The sequence below is a fragment of the Loxodonta africana genome, chromosome 5 (genome assembly GCF_030014295.1).
Source record: "Loxodonta africana isolate mLoxAfr1 chromosome 5, mLoxAfr1.hap2, whole genome shotgun sequence".
In the NCBI taxonomy this organism is placed as follows: domain Eukaryota; kingdom Metazoa; phylum Chordata; class Mammalia; order Proboscidea; family Elephantidae; genus Loxodonta; species Loxodonta africana.
This window is the reverse complement of record NC_087346.1, coordinates 63,696,523-63,716,688: the sequence shown is the minus strand read 5'-3', so window position 1 is coordinate 63,716,688 and position 20,166 is coordinate 63,696,523. Positions and strand designations below refer to the sequence as shown.

The following is a 20,166-nucleotide window of genomic DNA, read 5'->3' as shown; positions in this document are numbered from 1 at the left end:
GTTTTTGAATGATCTTCAGCAAAATTTTATTTGTGGAGGGCGGAGCCAAGATGGCGGACTAGGCAGACACTACCTCGGATCCCTCTTGCAACAAAGACACGGAAAAACAAGTGAATCGATCACATACATAACAATCTACGAACCCTGAACAACAAACACAGATTTAGAGACGGAAAACGAACTAATACGGGGAAGCAGCGACTGTTTCCACAGCCAGGAGCCAGCGTACCACTCAGGTATGGCACAAGCACAGAGACCTGCTCCACCCCCCTGAACTAACCCCGGGAGGGGGACCAGCCGGTTCCACAGGCGGCGTGGGACGCAGCCGGTAGGAGAAGTCCCCGGGAGGCAGTGACTGGTCTTGGAGCAGAAAGAGCAGCATCCGAGCCGGGGAACCGTCCCGCAGCGATTTGGACTGGACGCAGATACGCCATAAACACGGAGAGTTGCTCCACCCCCCTGAACTAACCCCGGGAAGGGGACCAGCCGGGTCGCACGGGCGGCGTGGGACGCAGCCGGTAGGAGAAGTCCCCGGGAGGCAGCGACTGGTATTGGAGCGGGGAGAACAGCATCCCAGCCGGGACACTCGGTTACGGCACAAGCATGGGGAGCTGCTCCACCCATCTGAACTAACCCCGGGAGGAGGCCCAACTGGTTCTCGGAGGCAACACGGCCACGCGGCTGGAGGGACGAGAAGTCCCCGGGAGGCAGCGACTGATTTTGGAGTCGAGAGTGCACCGTCCCAGTAGGGGAGCCTTGACGCTGGGCGTGGGGCTGGAAGCGGAGGATCTGACCGTGACTCCAGCGGGCCAGACCCCCCGGGGGCAATCTCCACACAGCCAGCACACATAGGCAACGCACCCGCGGGAATCTCAGATATAATAGTCATTCCAAGCAAGACAAGCAACTCTGGCTATATTCTGAGGTGCTACTCTCCTATCTCTCTATTCCCTCCCCCACCCTCCCCAGGCGGCTTCATTAACATCTGGATAGCCTGAGCAAGAGGGAGAACTCTGATAGGGATCTGACTGCATTTTTTTTTAGCGGATTTTCTGGAAAAACTTGTTTCCCAGTGATGGCTCGGAGACAACAATCCATATCAAACCACTTAAACAAGCAGACCGTGACAGCTTCTCCAACCCCCCAAACAAAAGAATCAAAATCTTTCCCAAATGAAGATACAATCTTGGAATTATCAGATACAGAATATAAAAAACTAATTTACAGAATGCTTAATGATATCACAAATGAAATTAGGATAACTGCAGAAAAAGCCAAGGAACACACTGATAAAACTGTTGAAGAACTCAAAATGATTATTCAAGAACATACTGGAAAAATTAATAAGTTGCAAGAATCCATAGAGAGACAACATGTAGAAATCCAAAAGATTAACAATAAAATAACAGAATTAGACAATGCACTAGGAAGTCAGAGGAGCAGACTCGAGCAATTAGAATGCAGACTGGGACATCTGGAGGACCAGGGAATCAACACCAACATAGCTGAAAAAAAATCAGATAAAAGAATTAAAAAAAATGAAGAAACCCTAAGAATTATGTGGGACTCTATCAAGAAGGATAACCTGCGGGTGATTGGAGTCCCAGAACAGGGAGGGGGGACAGAAAACACAGAGAAAATAGTTGAAGAACTCCTGACAGAAAACTTCCCTGACATCATGAAAGACGAAAGGATAGCTATCCAAGATGCTCATCGAACCCCATTTAAGATTGATACAAAAAGAAAAACACCAAGACATATTATCATCAAACTCACCAAAACCAAAGATAAACAGAAAATTTTAAAAGCAGCCAGGGAGAAAAGAAAGGTTTCCTTCAAGGGAGAATCAATAAGAATATGTTCTGACTACTCAGCAGAAACCATGCAGGCAAGAAGGGAATGGGACGACATATACAGAACACTGAAGGAGAAAAACTGCCAGCCAAGGATCATATATCCAGCAAAACTCTCTCTGAAATATGAAGGCGAAATTAAGATATTTACAGACAAACACAAGTTTAGAGAATTTGCAAAAACCAAACCAAAGCTACAAGAAATACTAAAGGATATTGTTTGGTCAGAGAACCAATAATATCAGATATCAGCACAACACAAGGTCACAAAACAGAACGTCCTGATATCAACTCAAATAGGGAAATCACAAAAACAAACAAATTAAGATTAATTAAAAAAAAAAATACACATAACAGGGAATCGTGGAAGTCAATAGGTAAAAGATCACAATAATCAAAAAGAGGGACTAAATACAGGAGGCATTGAACTGCCATATGGAGAGTGATACAAGGCGATATAGAACAATACAAGTTAGGTTTTTACTTAGAAAAATAGGGGTAAATAATAAGGTAACCACAAAAAGGTATAACAACTCTATAACTCAAGATAAAAACCAAGAAAAACGTAACGACTCAACTAACATAAGGTCAAGCACTATGAAAATGAGGATCTCACAATTTACTAAGAAAAACGCCTCAGCACAAAAAAGTATGTGGAAAAATGAAATTGTCAACAACACACATAAAAAGGCATCAAAATGACAACACTAAAAACTTATTTATCTATAATTACCCTGAATGTAAATGGACTAAATGTACCAATAAAGAGACAGAGAGTCACAGACTGGATAAAGAAACACGATCCATCTATATGCTGCCTACAAGAGACACACCTTAGACTTAGAGACACAAACAAACTAAAACTCAAAGGATGGAAAAAAGTATATCAAGCAAACAATAAGCAAAAAAGAAGAGGAGTAGCAATATTAATTTCTGACAAAATAGACTTTAGACTTAAATCCACCACAAAGGATAAAGAAGGACACTATATAATGATAAAAGGGACAATTGATCAGGAAGACATAACCATATTAAATATATATGCACCCAATGACAGGGCTGCAAGATACATAAATCAAATTTTAACAGAATTGAAAAGCGAGATAGATACCTCCACAATTATAGTAGGAGACTTCAACACACCACTTTCGGAGGACAGGACATCCAGTAAGAAGCTCAACAGAGACACGGAAGACCTGCTTACAACAATCAACCAACTTGACCTCATTGACTTATACAGAACTCTCCACCCAACTGCTGCAAAATATACTTTTTTTTCTAGCGCACATGGAACATTCTCTAGAATAGACCACATAGTAGGTCATAAAACAAACCTTTGCAGAGTCCAAAACATCGAAATATTACAAAGCATCTTCTCAGACCACAAGGCAATAAAACTAGAGATCAATAACAGAAAAACGAGGGAAAAGAAATCAAATACTTGGAAAATGAACAATACCCTCCTGAAAAAAGACTGGGTTATAGAAGACATCAAGGAGGGAATAAGGAAATTCATAGAAAGCAACGAGAATGAAAATACTTCCTATCAAAACCTCTGGGACACAGCAAAACCAGTGCTCAGAGGCCAATTTATATCCATAAATGCACACATACAAAAAGAAGAAAGAGCCAAAATCAGAGAACTGTCCCTACAACTTGAACAAATAGAAAGTGAGCAACAAAAGAATCCATCAGGCACCAGAAGAAAACAAATAATCAAAATTAGAGCTGAACTAAATGAATTAGAGAACAGAAAAACAATTGAAAGAATTAACAAAGCCAAAAGCTGGTTCTTTGAAAAAAATAACAAAATTGATAAACCATTGGCTAGACTGACTAAAGAAATACAGCAAAGGAAACAAATAACCCAAATAAGAAATGAGAAGGACTACATCACAACAGAACCAAATGAAATTAAAAGAATCATTTCAGATTATTATGAAAAATTGTACTCTAACAAATTTGAAAACCTAGAAGAAATGGATGAATTCCTGGAAAAACACTACCTACGTAAACTAACACAATCAGAAGTAGAACAACTAAATAGACCCATAACAAAAAAAGAGATTCAAACGGTAATAAAAAAACTCCCAACAAAAAAAAGCCCTGGCCCGGACGGCTTCACTGCAGAGTTCTACCCAACTTTCAGAGAAGAGTTAACACCACTACTACTAAAGGTATTCCAAAGCATAGAAAATGACGGAATACTACCCAACTCATTCTATGAAGCCACCATCTCCCTGATACCAAAACCAGGTAAAGACATTACAAAAAAAGAAAATTATAGACCTATATCCCTCATGAACATTGATGCAAAAATCCTCAACAAAATTCTAGCCGATAGAATCCAACAACACATCAAAAAAATAATTCACCCTGATCAAGTGGGATTTATACCAGGTATGCAAGGCTGGTTTAATATCAGAAAAACCATTAATGTAATCCATCACATAAATAAAACAAAAGACAAAAACCACATGATCTTATCAATTGATGCAGAAAAGGCATTTGACAAAGTCCAACACCCATTCATGATAAAAACTCTTACCAAAATAGGAATTGAAGGAAAATTCCTCAACATAATAAAGGGCATCTATGCAAAGCCAACAGCCAATATCACTCTAAATGGAGAGAACCTGAAAGCATTTCCCTTCAGAACGGGAACCAGACAAGGATGCCCTTTATCACCGCTCTTATTCAACATCGTGTTGGAAGTCTTAGCCAGGGCAATTAGGCTAGACAAAGAAATAAAAGGTATCCGGATTGGCAAGGAAGAAGTAAAGTTATCACTATTTGCAGATGACATGATTATATACACAGAAAACCCTAAGGAATCCTCCAGAAAACTACTGAAACTAATAGAAGAGTTTGGCAGAGTCTCAGGTTATAAAATAAACATACAAAAATCACTTGGATTCCTCTACATCAACAAAAAGAACACTGAAGAGGAAATAACCAAATCAATACCATTCACAGTAGCCCCCAAGAAGATAAGATACTTAGGAATAAATCTTACCAAGGATGTAAAAGACCTATACAAAGAAAACTACAAAGCTCTACTACAAGAAATTCAAAAGGACATACTTAAGCGGAAAAACATACCCTGCTCATGGATAGGAAGACTTAACATAGTAAAAATGTCTCTTCTACCAAAAGCCATCTATACATTTAACGCACTTCCGATCCAAATTCCAGTGTCATATTTTAAGGGGATAGAGAAACAAATCACCAATTTCATATGGAAGGGAAAGAAGCCCCGGATAAGCAAAGCACTACTGAAAAAGAAGAAGAAAGTGGGAGGCCTCACCTTACCTGACTTCAGAACCTATTATACAGCCACAGTAGTCAAAACAGCCTGGTATTGGTAGAACAACAGACACATAGACCAATGGAACAGAATTGAGAACCCAGACATAGATCCATCCACGTATGAGCAGCTGATATTTGACAAAGGACCAGTGTCAATTAACTGGGGAAAAGATAGCCTTTTTAACAAATGGTGCTGGCATAACTAGATATCCATTTGCAAAAAAATGAAACAGGACCCATACCTCACACCACGCACAAAAACTAACTCCAAGTGGATCAAAGACCTAAACATAAAGACTAAAACGATAAAGATCATGGAAGAAAAAATTGGGACAACCCTAGGAGCCCTAATACAAGGTATAAACAGAATACAAAACATTACCAAAAATGATGAAGAGAAACCCGATAACTGGGAGCTCCTAAAAATCAAACACCTATGCTCATCTAAAGACTTCACCAAAAGAGTAAAAAGACCACCTACAGACTGGGAAAGAATTTTCAGCTATGACATCTCCGACCAGCGCCTGATCTCTAAAATCTACATGATTCTGTCAAAACTCAACCACAAAAAGACAAACAATCCAATCAAGAAGTGGGCAAAGGATATGAACACACATTTCACTAAAGAAGATATTCAGGCAGCCAACAGATACATGAGAAAATGCTCTCGATCATTAGCCATTAGAGAAATGCAAATTAAAACTACGATGAGATTCCATCTCACACCAGCAAGGCTGGCATTAATCCAAAAAACACAAAATAATAAATGTTGGAGAGGCTGCGGAGAGACTGGAACTCTCATACACTGCTGGTGGGAATGTAAAATGGTACAACCACTTTGGAAATCTATATGGCGTTATCTTAAACAGTTAGAAATAGAACTACCATACAACACAGAAATCCCACTCCTAGGAATATACCCTAGAGATACAAGAGCCTTCATACAAACAGATATATGCACACCCATGTTTATTGCAGCTCTGTTTACAATAGCAAAAAGTTGGAAGCAACCAAGGTGTCCATCAACGGATGAATGGGTAAATAAATTGTGGTATATTCACACAATGGAATACTACGCATCGATAAAGAACAGTGAGGAATCTGTGAAACATTTCATAACATGGAGCAACCTGGAAGGCATTATGCTGAGCGAAATTACTCAGAGGCAAAAGGACAAATATTGTATAAGACCACTATTATAAGATCTTGAGAAATAGTAAACCTGAGAAGAACACATACTTTTGTGGTTACGAGGTGGGGAGGGAGGGAGGGTGGGAGAGGGTTTTTTATTGATTAATCAGTAGATAAGAACTGCTTTAGGTGAAGGGAAAGACAACACTCAATACATGGAAGGTCAGCTCAATTGGACTGGACCAAAAGCAAAGAAGTTTCCGGGATAAAATGAATGCTTCAAAGGTCAGCGGAGCAAGCGCGGGGGTCTGGGGAACATGGTTTGTGGGGACTTCTAAGTCAATTGGCAAAATAATTCTATTATGAAATCATTCTGCATCCCACTTTGAAATGTGGCGTCTGGGGTCTTAAATGCTAACAAGCGGCCACCTAAGATGCAGCAATTGGTCTCAACCCACCTGGAGCAAAGGAAAATGAAGAATACCAAGCTCACACGGCAACGAAGAACCCAAGAGACAGAAAGGGCCACGTGAACCAGAGACCTACATCATCCTGAGACCAGAAGAACTAGTTGGTGCCCGGCCACAATCGATGACTGCCCTGACAGGGAGCACAGCAGAGGACCCCTGAGGCAGCAGGAGATCAGTGGGATGCAGACCCCGAATCTCATAAAAAGACCAAACTTAATGGTCTGACTGAGACTGGAGGAATCCCGGCAGCGATGCTCCCCAGACCTTCTGTTGACACAGGACAGGAACCATCCCCGAAGACAACTCATCAGAAATGAAAGGGACTGGTCAGCGGGTGGGAGAGAGACGCTGATGAAGAGTGAGCTAATTATATCAGGTGGACACTTGAGATTGTGTTGGCAACTCTTGTCTGGAGGGGGGATGGGAGGATAGAGAGAGAGGGAAGCAGGCAAAATTGTCAAGAAAGGAGAGACTGAAGGGGCTGACTCAAGAGGGGGAGAGTAAGTGGGAGTAGGGAGTGAGATGTATGGAAACTTATATGTGACAGACTGATTGGATTTGTAAACGTTCACTTGAAGCTTAATAAAAGTTATTAAAAAAAAAAAAAGAGGCAACGTAAAGCAAAAAAAAATTTATTTGTGTATGGTATTAATGATATTGTTCAATAATTTCCACACTCTGTTGGATCACCTTTCTTTGGAATAGGAGTAAATATGGATCTCTTCCAGTCGGTTGGCCATGTAGCTGTCTTCCAAATTTCCTGGCATAGATGAGCGGGCATCTCCAGCGCTGTATCCGTTTCTTGAAAAATCTCAGTTGGTATTCCATCAACAATTCCTGGTAACTTGTTTTTGCCATTCCCTTCAGTGAAGCTTAGACTTCTTCCTTCAGTGCCATCAGTTCCTGATCATGCGCTACCTTTTGAAACGGTTGAACACCTACCAATTCTTTTTGGTACAGTGACTCATCCTTCCATCTTCTTTTGATGCCTCCTGCATCATTCAGTATTTTGCCCACAGAATCCTTCAATACTGCAACGCAAGGCTTGAATTTTTTCTTCAGTTCTTTCAGCTTGAGAAATGCCATACATGTTCCTCCCTTTTGGTTTTCTAATCCTAGGTCTTTGCACATGTCATTATAATACTTTACTTTGTCTTCTCAAGCCACCCTTTGAAACTTTTTATTCAGCTCTTTTGCTTCATCATTTCTTCCCTTCACTTCAGCTACTCTGTGTTCAAGAGCAAGTTTCAGAGCCTCTTCCGACATTCATTTTGGCCTTTTCTTTCTTTTCTGTCCTTTTAACGATCTCTTACTTTCTTCATGTATGATGTCCTTAATGTCATCTCACAACTTGTCTGGTCTTCTGTCATTAGTGTTCAATGTACATGTTACTGACTTACAAATTCAACTTAAAAGCACAGTTAAAAACTGATCTTGTTCATAACCTAGAGACTGCATGTAATAAAATTTACTTCAGTGTTCATATACAATATCTGGAAAAGTATTGTTGGTTTAGTAGAAAGTTAGAAACTATCATGATTCCTGGGGAAAAAATAAGCAAATGGATCTGTAATGGAGGTTCTGTAGTATCTTCTTCAATAACGATATTTAATTTCTCATGTGCTACAAACTCATACTTTTGGCTGAGCCCAAGCAATAATAGGCTTGAGCTTACTATTAGATTCAAATATATGAAACTGTGGTATTGAGCAGTTTGAACCAGGAAAATGGCAGTTTTATATGGTTCAACCTGATATCTCTATCTATCTGAAATCTTTCTGCACCGATCTGGCTTTTTTTCAACCTACAAAGCAACTGATTTATCTCTTGCCTCAATCAGACTTTCAACTGGAACAGTCTAAAATACATACTGTTAGTTCCATTTACACTCTGTAATCTTAAAAAAAGTTTTCTCTACACTCAGCTTTCTAAGCCATAAAAATATGCCAGCAACAACTATGCTTATTGATTCACCCCAAGGAATAGATGATTGAAGACCAACCTTTTGTATGCACATATAATCTAACGTAAGCAGATCTATTTTCTAGGTGGCTACATATAAGAAGTCTTGGTTATAGCAAATAAAAATGATATAAACTAAAGGCATTAAATGACATGAGAAAGGTTTATAATTTAATGTTTTACAAAAAAGTAGAATTAAAAAGATATATAGAATATAACATTAATAATTTTTTTTAAAGAATGCATACACAGAGAAAAGTTAAAAGGAAATAAATCAAATTTTTAAAAGTTATTATTTCCGAGTAATAGGATTAGTGGATAATTTTTACTTCACATGTCATAATTTTCTATACTTTTCAAGCTCCTACAATTTCAGAAAACAAAAATACAGTAAGTAAAAACTGGAGTAGGTAGGGAGATACATCATTTTATCAGATGAAAGGCTCAATATTAAAGATTTCAATTACCTCCAGGTAAACCTAAAAATTTAACAGGAATTTTTAATTGTAGGAAAAAAAATTCTGAAGTTTCTCTGGGAGAACAATTGCAATTATTCAGGAAAGTTCTGAGAAAGAATTACGTGGACGAATGGCACTCCTGACATTAAACTAGAAAAGGTATGATATTAGCTGCATAAAAGTATAAAGGTAAGTGTAGTAAAGAGCCCAGAAAAAGCCAAAATATATTTAAGAATATAATGATAAAAATGACATTTCAAATCACTTGATAAAGTATGAATTTTTCTTTAGATGTTGTTTGGTTAGCAGGCTAATTATTTGAGTGAAAAATTAAATCCTTAAATCATACCTTATTAAAGAAAATTGTACTTGAATTCAGGATTTAAAAGTTTAAAAATAAAACTATAAATATGCTAAAAGAAAATACAACTGGATATTTAAGAGCTTTTAGATTTCCAAATCACACCTTTTCTAGCATAATTTCCATAAGTACTCAAGATTTAAATAATAAAAAATGAAACTACAAGAAATACTAAGAGAAAATATAAATGCATATTTTTATAACCTTGAGGTAGAAGGCCTTTCAAAGATGACATTAAACCCACACAACACAAGATGATATCTAGAATTAATAAAAAATTTTAAACTTCTTTGTGGCAAAAAATAAGAATTCTGAGGTTCAGAGGTTCAAAGGTGAATTTAATTACAAGCTCAGAGAAATATTTCCAATACAAAACAAAAGATTACTATTTGTACTACAAAAGGAACTCTTACAATAATAAAACATTGAGTACCAGTTTAGAAAAACTGAACACGAGAGTAAAAAGGCAATTTACAAAAGAATAACTATATGGGAAAATATGCTTTTAAAGGTGTTAAACCTCACGATAATCAAATAAATGAAAATATTCAAAGAAATCACTTACTATGTTGGCAAATGTTAAGAACAATGATAAAACCAGTGTTAGAGAAGCAGTAGGAAAGGGAATATATTCATATTTTGTTGTTCACAGCATGAACTGGGACAGCCTTTCTGGGGTACACATTTGATGGTATGCATATTCTTTGACCAAGCAATTCTACTTCTAAAAGTACATCCAAAGAAAATAATCAGTGAAGTGTGAAAAAATCTATGTTCAAGAATAGTCATTGCAATGTTGTTTATAGGAGAAACATTTATAGAGAGGTGATTAAGAGCTTGGAGCTGAGGAGACAGCCTGTCTGGGTTCAGAATCCTGACACTAACCTCTTACTAGCCAAGTGACCTTGAACAAGTTAAACTTTCTGTGCTTCAATTTCCTCATGGGTAAAGTAGAGATAATAATAGTACCCACCTCATAAGGTTTTAAAGATAAACCAAGGAAATATGTTTCAACCTAATAAAGTCCCTAGAACACTGCCAGGAACTTAGTAAGCACTCAATAAATATTACCTATTATTATTGCCAAAAAAAAAAGGAGAAAAATCTTGAAATGCCATTTATAAAGGTGGCTTAAATAAATGATACTGATTAGCATATCGGAATGTAATACCACCACTAAACATGATGATATAGGCTTATATTTATAAGCACAGAAAAATGTCATGACAGATGATATTAAGTTCTTAAATAAAGGCTATGAAATACTATTATTTTATCATCCCATGTTTGATCAAACATAAATATAAATACATACGTAAGCATGCAGAGAAAGGAATACAGACATAGATAAGCTGAAGTGTGAACACTGATTGCACCTGGATAGGATAGTTATGAATGATTTTCACTTTCACCTTTATTCTTTATAATTTTGTCTGGAAAAAATTTTTTTGCAATGAGTATATGTTATTTTTATAACAAAAAATAAACTTACGGCAATTTTGAAGAACCAAACAAACAAAATGAAGGCCATAGGAAAGCCAATTATCATAGCCACAAGTGGGTAACACAGGACTATAGATAAGGAAGTAACCACTGCACAGGTTTAGGCGAAGAAAGACCAAACTTCCTACCACTCATTCTTCAACATGCCAAAAAAAGTCTATGAAAGATGATGATAATAAATATGTTAACAAGTGAACAACCAGAGTTTTATAAATAGATATGCTAACAGGTTAAAAATGTATGAATACGTATAACTAGGGCTAGGGCTTAATTAAGAACAAAATTTCAACTACCTACTCTTTAAATTCAATTAAATAACTTTTCAAAAGTAACATTTGGGCTTCAAGGTAAACAAAGGTGCTCAGTAACAGTTAGCAGATGATGGCAATACTGCAGGCTTATCTGGTTACACACCCTGGTTTGTGCCTACAGATTCAGCTGATCTCACCTAACATTTAGTAACGTTGTCCAAATACCTACTCACACACACATATACATACGAAGATCATTCAACTGCAGTTTATAAATTGGTAATGTGGTACCACTAACTTATTGTGTGTGTGTGTGTGTTTTTTTTTTTCTGCAAGATTTGAAGTTGTAAGATCTTTTTGGTGCTGCCACTAAGCAAAAATGTAACTTCTTGGAAAGAAGTGTATGTAGAAAAGCTTGTCGCTAAAAATCTGAAATAGATCTACCTCTCTAAGCTTAGGAACCTACAACATTTCTGATTACTGATGAACATTGTGACACCTGTTTCATGAAATAGGATTACTTTATAGAACTATAAACAAAAGGCAAAAGAAGCAAAAAAAAAAAAAAAAAATCTGATCAAATGGCTCACTTATAGGTACCAATTAGCAGATTTGTTTTAATAACTGGAGGCTAAAGACATTGATACTATTAAATCATGAAAACTAATTAAAGGTGCACACTGGATTTAATACAAAGTGTCACAAATATTAATAACCAACCAACCAAAAAAAAAATTTTTTTCCCCCACTTCTTAGCTAAAGATTGTTAGGGAATGCTTGCTTCATCTATTCACCAATATCACTTAAAAAGTAGATTTTAAAATTTACATAAAAAAATTTAAACAACAGTAAATACAAATATTTACATTTTCCTGATATTATTAATTTTAGCCTTGAGTATTTTTTTTTGCCAAAGCAAAGCATCAAATTCAAAGGAATCATAAAATAATAGTAACCAAAACCCACTGCCGTCAAGTTAATTCCAACTTATAGCGACCCCTACAGGACAGAGTAGAACTACCCTGTGGAATTTCTGAACAGCGACTGGTGGATTTGAATCACTGACCTTTTGGTTAGCAGCCATAGCTTTTAATCACTGTACCACCAGGGAGTATAATATTTAAAATGAAGTTGCTGTCTGTGAGTTTATGAAAAGATTAGGTTCCAAAAATCAGCATGCAAACAAAAAATCACGTATAGGCAAAGCTATCCTTTAAAATTCCTAAAGTATGAATTTTGTCTTAAGAAAATAGGTTTTCCTCCTATATTGGAACAGTCTGCTGTGTCACTAATCGTACAGTGCCTTAGAGCAGATTCTGAAGAAAATAGGAACTAAGGCAACAATGAGAATGTTGGTGCTTTATTTTGGGAGGAGGGCAGCATGGGTAGGAAAAGAGGCAAGGAGAAATGTGAAAAAATGTAAAATGTGTGCAGCTATTTCACAAAGAACCAGGAATACACACAAGTTTACTTGCCAGATGCTTTGTTTGGCACTCTGGACTTCCCTAACTGGGCTGCAAGAAGCAGCTCTGGGATGGAGATTGCATGGGAGAGAAGGAAGGGGTCATGTATCTACTTAGTTTCCTCCTGATCCCTGTTTCCAGTTGCTAAGGTTCACCCAATAGGATTGAACTACATCACAGTGCAACTTCTCTTTCTGCCCAATCATGTTTCCCTCTATTCCTTACAGGTATGGTTCCACAGAGTACTACCCAATAAACCTCCTGCTTGAAATCTGAGGAAGAGTTTGTATCTCAGAGAACCCAATCCATAACAAAAAATAATACAAGCTGAATAAAATGTTGTGCAAACTGATAATGAGAGGAAAAGTAGAGCTTTGAGTGTGTTTAACAGTGAAAAAGAGATTAAAAATAGATATTCAAATAGAAAAATAAAAGCCTGAGAGCCTGATAGGAAAATGGGAAGAGACATGAACAAACATATCAACAGAAAGAAAGACAAATGACCCTTAAATATAAGTGAAGATGTTCGGCCTCATTCATAACATAGTAAGTGCAAATTAAAGCTATACTGGCACTAACAATGAAAAATCTGAAAAGAAAATTAAGAAAACAATTGCATTTAGAATAGCATCAAAAAGAATAAAATACTTATGAATAAATTTAACAAAAGAAGCACAAAATATGTATGGCGAAAATGATAAAACGCTGTTGAAAGAAATTAAAGAAGTAAATGGAAAGACAATCCATGTTCATGGATTGGAAGATTTAAAAGGTCATGATGGCAACACCCCTCAAAGTGATCCACAGAGTCAACACAATTCCCATCAAAACACTAGCAGACCTTTTTTGCAGAAATTCATAAACTGATGCTAAAATTTATATGGAAATGCAAAGTACACAGAATAGCGAAAGCAATCTTGAAAAAAAAAAATAAAGCTGGAGAACTGACATTGTGATCTCAAAAAAATGACTAAAAAGCTACAGTAATCACTTATAACAGAAATGTTCATAGCAATGTCCTTTATAATAGACAAAAGCTGGAAACGGCCCATAATGTCCATCAAATGATGAATGGATAAACAAAAATTCCATTCAATGGGACACTATTCTGCCATAAAAAGGAATGAAACACCAATACATACTACAACATGGATGAACCTTGAAAACATATTGCTATATTGCTATTTACATGAAATGGTCAGAATAGGCAAATCTATAGAGACAAGAAGTAGGTTAGTAGTTTATGAAGGCTGGGCGGGATATTCTGAGGGAAAGTGGAAAGCGACTGCTAATGGGTACAGGGTTTTTGGGGAGGATAATATAAATGTAAGGAGTCTCGGTGGTGCAGTGGTTAAGCACTCAGCTAACTAAGAGGTTGGTGATTTGAATCCACCAGCTGCTCTGCGGGAGAAAGATGTGGCTGTCTGCTTCTGTAAAGATTTACAGCCTTGGAAACCATATGGGTCATTTCTATTCTGTCCTACAGGGTCGCTATGAGTCAGAATTGACTCAACAGCAATGGGTTTGGTTTTAGATATAAATGTTCTAAAACCAACTGGGGTGATGGTTGCGTAACTCTGGGAACATGCTAAAAAAACGCTGAATTGTATACTCTAAACGGGTGAATTATATGGCATGTAGATGATATCTCAATAAAAGTTTTAAAAACTACACTGGGATACTCATCTCACTTATCCGAGTGGCGAACCTCCAAAACTCTGGCAAAACATTACTGCTAAGACTGTGGAAAAACAAGCACTGCTATTGGAAATGTAACGCTGGTTCATCGTCAATGAAGAGGAACTTGGGAATATCTAGTGAAACCACAGATGCACTTACCCCTTGATCTGACAATCTCATGTCTAGGAGTTAATTCTGGTGATACATACGCACAAGTTTATTTGCTGTGGCATCATCCTAACAGCAAAATATTGGAAACAACTTAAATGGCCATCAGAAAAGTACTGTTGAGTAAACTTTACTTCATCCAAACAATGAAGTAATATGCAGGCATAGAAAAAGAATGTAAAGAATAAACTGATTTGGAGTGATCTCTAAGATCTCCAGAAAAAAGCAAAGTGACAAACAGAATAAGGAAGATGAGAAAGAATACACACATGTACATAAACACACTCACATCACATATGTATGAAACATACCCGTATATACACACATACTTTTACTAAAAGAAACACTGGAAGGATAAATTAGAAACTAATAAAAATGTTCCTCAAAGACAGTTAATGGGTGAACGGGGTAGAGTGAAAGCAAAACTTCTCTGAGTATACCTTTTCATATAAATTTTACTTTTAAGCCATGTAAATGTTTTACATATTTAAAAAATAATTAAAACAAACAAACCCTACTTTCCAAAACTGAAAATAAACTCTAACGAACAATGAGCCTAGCTATAGATCAAACTGGTATACTACACTTTGTGTACTCTTAGCAAGATATATTCTAAGGACAATAAGAACTGCAATGATGTCATAAACATTACTGAGTAATTCAATTAGTGCTGTGACATTTTATTTGTATTTGAACATAAAGTATGCATCTTATCTACATTGTGGAGGAAAGCAAATAAATAAAGATGCTTATTTTTTAGGAAGCAAGATTTTCATTTTCAGAGAAAAGATATGCAAATATAAAATGAAAGAAGTTAAGAAAAAACCCTGAGATGGTAAAATTGGATTGAAATATCAATATAAATCCATGATATTTTTCACTCACTCATTCACTCATTCATTCCCTGGCTCTGGAAGACATGAAGTCCTAGAAGCAATGAACTTCTTTAGTACCGAGTGTGGCTTCTAAACACTATTCTTCAATAAAAGAACCAAGGCTCTTTGGAGAAACACGTGATTCCATACTGAGACATTCTCTTTAGCCAGAAAAGTAGAAAACCCTCTCTAATGGGGTCATGTCAAAAGGACAGAGTAGCCAGCTTAAAGGTGCTCCCATAGCTGGTCAACTGTGGAAGCATCTGAACATTCAAATTTAATGTTGTTCATTTCCAAATGATGAGGTAAAGCTCTTCTTTATAGAAGAGTACTAACTAAAACTGGACAAAAGAATAGTAGAATTAGAAAATTACAATCCTGTTACCCAAGAATAACTGACTCAGGATAAGAAAACCAGGAGATAATCAAACCATTAGTGAAAAGTTTGGGGAACATATATTTGCATGATGCTAAAGTATCAACCAACAGATTATCTGCTAATGCCAAAAGGAAAACCATACCTTTACAATAGTGAGATTTGGGGGTGGTGTCCTTTACTAAGATGTTGAGCTAAGCATCACTGAGTGTGGGACAACCTAACATTATGTGACTCCTAATAGGATGCAATATAAAGTACAAAATGTCATTAATCAAGTATTTTTTACAAAAAAATTACCTTGAATCTAACCAAGGCTACATCTAAGTTTATAGCAAATCAGGAGATAGAAGAACAATATAAGCTGCACCACTATGAAATAAACAGACAAATCCAGAATGTGGGAAATTCCACAAGATGACGTCTGATTTCTTAAAAAAAAAAAAAAAAGCTAATGTGGTTAAATAAAAAAACAAAGCAATAGTATCCATGCACACTGCACACACATGGAGGATAGACTGTTCTACATTATGAGATACTAAAGATATCTAACAAGCAAATACAACATGTGAGCCACTGGATCCGGTACAGAGAAGAACAGCATTAAAAGACATTATTGCAACAAACTGGGAACATTTGAATATGGACTATTCAGATAATAATGTGGAACTGTCAATTTTCTCAGCTGTGATAAGTATATTATGGTTATGCAGCAAAATGTCCTTATTTTTAAGACATACAAGATTAAGTATTTAGCAGTAAAATACCATGAGGTTACAACTTATTTTCAAATGGTTCAACAACAATTTATAGACATACAGAGATAAAGTACACTATTCAGTTAATGAGAAAATGGATGATTATTATAACCGTCCTTTCAAACTGTGAGTGAATGATTATTGTACTATTATTTGAAATTATTTGTATGATTGACATTTTTCATAATAAAAAATTGGGGGAAAGCTTGAAAAACAAGTAAATAAATTTAAATTAATAAAGATAAAAGTAAAAAAATTCCAAATAATTTTTAAAAACGAAAATTAACACGGAGATTCCAAAATTCCACTGGAAAAGAAAATGTAACAGAAAATGGAGGAGGAGAGAAGGAAGGGCCATTACAGAAACCAGAAACAGACATATATATGTTGGAAGTTAATATGTGATAAAGTTGGTATTACCAATTAGCAGGTAGATATATTATTCAATGAATAGCTTGGCAATAATTGGCTATGTATTTAAAGAAAAATCAAATTGTATCCATATGTCCGTATGTCCTATCACATACAAAAGTAAATTCTGGATAAAGTAAAAAGCTAATCATAGAAAGGCTATAAATATTTTTAAAATGTGTATTTTAATACCTTTATGGTTGGGAATTATTAAGCAAGACATAAACCCCAGAAATAAAAAGGAAAGTGAGTTCATACATTTGAGTAAATTAAAAATTTAATAAAGCACCATAAATAAAATTAAAAGACAAATAGGAGGAAATTTTTGCAAGATGTGTAACAGACAAAAGATTAATTTCCATTATATCTGCAAAACTCTTATAAAGCAGTAAGAAAGAGCCAAAAATAAGTATTAAAAGAAAACAAAAAATAAGCATGGAATATACACAAAGGATAGACACTCAAATATTAGTAGCCCCCCAAATATACTCAATTTCACGTGCAATCAGGATGCCATTTTTCCCATTAAATCAAGAAGAATTTAAATATGTGATAACCCTCAACATGGCAAAGCTACAGGGAAACAGATATTCTTAAACACTGATGGTAGAAATTATTGTTATAGCCTTTACGAAGGGCACTACACATTAATTTTGAAATATGTAAATCCCTCAGCTAAACAATTCTGCTTCTAGTTTATTTTGAAGAAATAGTTGCAAATGTATATAAAGAAGCATACTCAGGATGTTCACTGTAACTGTTTTAACATAGAAAGATGAAACTCTCAATGCTCATCAATAGTTGGATGGTTAAGTGAATTATGGCGACGGTTAAAAAGAATGAAGCATATAAATATACTGACAAAGAAAGTTCTAGTATTGCTGTAAAAAGAATCCAGCTTTACAAAATGTGCGTAATGATCCCACTTATATTTAAGAATCGACTATAGATGGATGGATATACATTTACTGGAAACTTTTTATCTCTAGGGAGGAAGGATAGAATGGGAAGGGGTAACAGAGGGTATTTGCTTTATATACCTCTATATTGCTTGAATTTTTTACAAGGACACTGTATTACTCAATCATTTCAATTTAATAAACCCATAACTGGAGGAAGTACATGTTGAAAATCTGGTAATTAAGAGCACCTATGTTTGTATAAGCCCAGCATCCAGAACACCAAACAACCATAAACCTGTTGGTGTATTTTCTTCTAATTTTTATGATTATATAGTTCACAGTCAATATCATTCCATACACAACATTTTGTATACTTTTTAGAAATTAACATTATTTCATGAGCTTTTCCCCATATTATTAAAAAATTCTTCCTCGTCTATTAACCATACAATGTATTTACCTTAGTTATTAAGGAAAGCATTTCCTTTGCCTTGCCCTTCAGTGATTCATGGTTGAGACAATTATCCTTGAATGACAGTTTTCCACCTATTGTCTTTGTAACATTTATAGACTAATTGTAGTCACTGGAGTTGAACTGTCTACTTTTTCTTGACGTAGATAGAGTAACTTCAGTGACAAAATAAATTACTCTGCCTCTTTAGAACTCAATGAGGTAAATGATACAGTATAGTACCTGGTAACCAAAACAAAACCAAACCCACTGCTGGTGAGTCGATTCTGACTCATAGCGACCCTACAGGGTTTCCAAGGCTGTAAATCTTTACAGGAGCAAGCTGCTGCATCTTTCTTCCTCAGAGCTGCTGGTGTTTTGAAACGCTCACCTTTCGGTTAGCAGTGGATTGCTTTACCCACTGTGCCACCAGGGCTTGGTAAGTGTCCAATAAACACTCTGTTATAACAATTATACTTTACTTCAATGAGAAAGTACTTAGCAATGATTTTTTATATTCATAGATTTAAAACCAAACCCATAGATTTAGTAATACATATTATTAAATAGTAGAGCCTAAAAGAAAAACTCGCCATTTGTTGATATTTGGTTGACTAATTGAAGTAGGTTACCAGGAATTTCAGGTCAAGCCCAATTTACAAGTCAGCAATGAAATACGTATCTGCTTATTACTAAATAAGCATCTACTTATGAATCCATTTTTACCTCTCATTGAATCTAAGGTTTCGAACTTATTGACTAGTTTTCTATTGACACATTTACTTCTCACATGTAGGTCAGCAAACGACGGTTTACTGTGCAACAAAAAAAACCAAACCCAGTGCCGATTCCAACTCAGAGGACAGAGTAGAACCGCCCCATAGAGTTTCGGTGGATTCGAACTGCCATCCCTTTGGTTAGCAACCGTAGCACTTAACCACTACACCACCAGGGTTTCCACTCTGCAGACAGGAGTAAAAAGAACCGACACAGACATTTTACAACCACAGAGCTCCTGACTAAGACAAGAAATCTTAGAGCCTGTGTTTGATACATTTATTCACAAGACTTTAACATTTCCTATGAAATGCCATTATTTAAAATTTAGTATCTCTAAAGCTACGATGGGGATAGTTATTAATGCAGAACTTCTCCCCATATTAGACCTGGAACCCTGCAGTCACTATGATCTAAGCCAGGATCTATATTTAGACAGTCATTCTGAGGACTCTAATGCTACTACTTCTGGGCAGCTGAATGAGCCTGCAGATTAATTGAGCATATAAGTAGATGCAGTACCAAAAAAAAAACCCAAAAAAACCAAACTTTCTAAGAGTTTTTAAAATGTGAGTGTTCTCTCTCTTTAGTAGCATGTTTGATAACAGAAAGGATTAACAGGAGAGTTACATGCAAAATTCCTGGATTGCTAGATTATGTTTCATATACCAACAATTAAAGGGCTTTAGAAAGTAACAGGGGCTATAACTCAAAAATAAAACTTTACAACATTTCTTGTGGCTAGTGATATAACATCTATCAAAGCAAACTATTGATTTCTAGTCTAGTTTATTAATAAAAAAAAGTTTAACAATAAAGTCGAGGTTATATCTTTCTGTACTGACATATTCTGGTTCCGACGTTCCATTCGCCATGACTTAAGCTTTATCACTAGTACTTACTACGGGTAGTCCCTGACTTACGATGGGGCTCCATTCCAATGACTCTACTGTAAACTGGTTCTGACGTAAATCGAATATCCCTCCCTTTTTTTTTTTTTTTTTTAG

General features: G+C 36.1%; 1 protein-coding gene across 4 annotated transcripts in view; it reads right to left on the bottom strand.

The window, feature by feature from the left end:
* The window catches only part of FAM13A (family with sequence similarity 13 member A), a 363,829-nt gene that overhangs the window by 257,325 nt on the left and 86,338 nt on the right, over nucleotides 1–20,166 (bottom strand). The gene's annotated exons all lie outside the window — the stretch shown is intronic.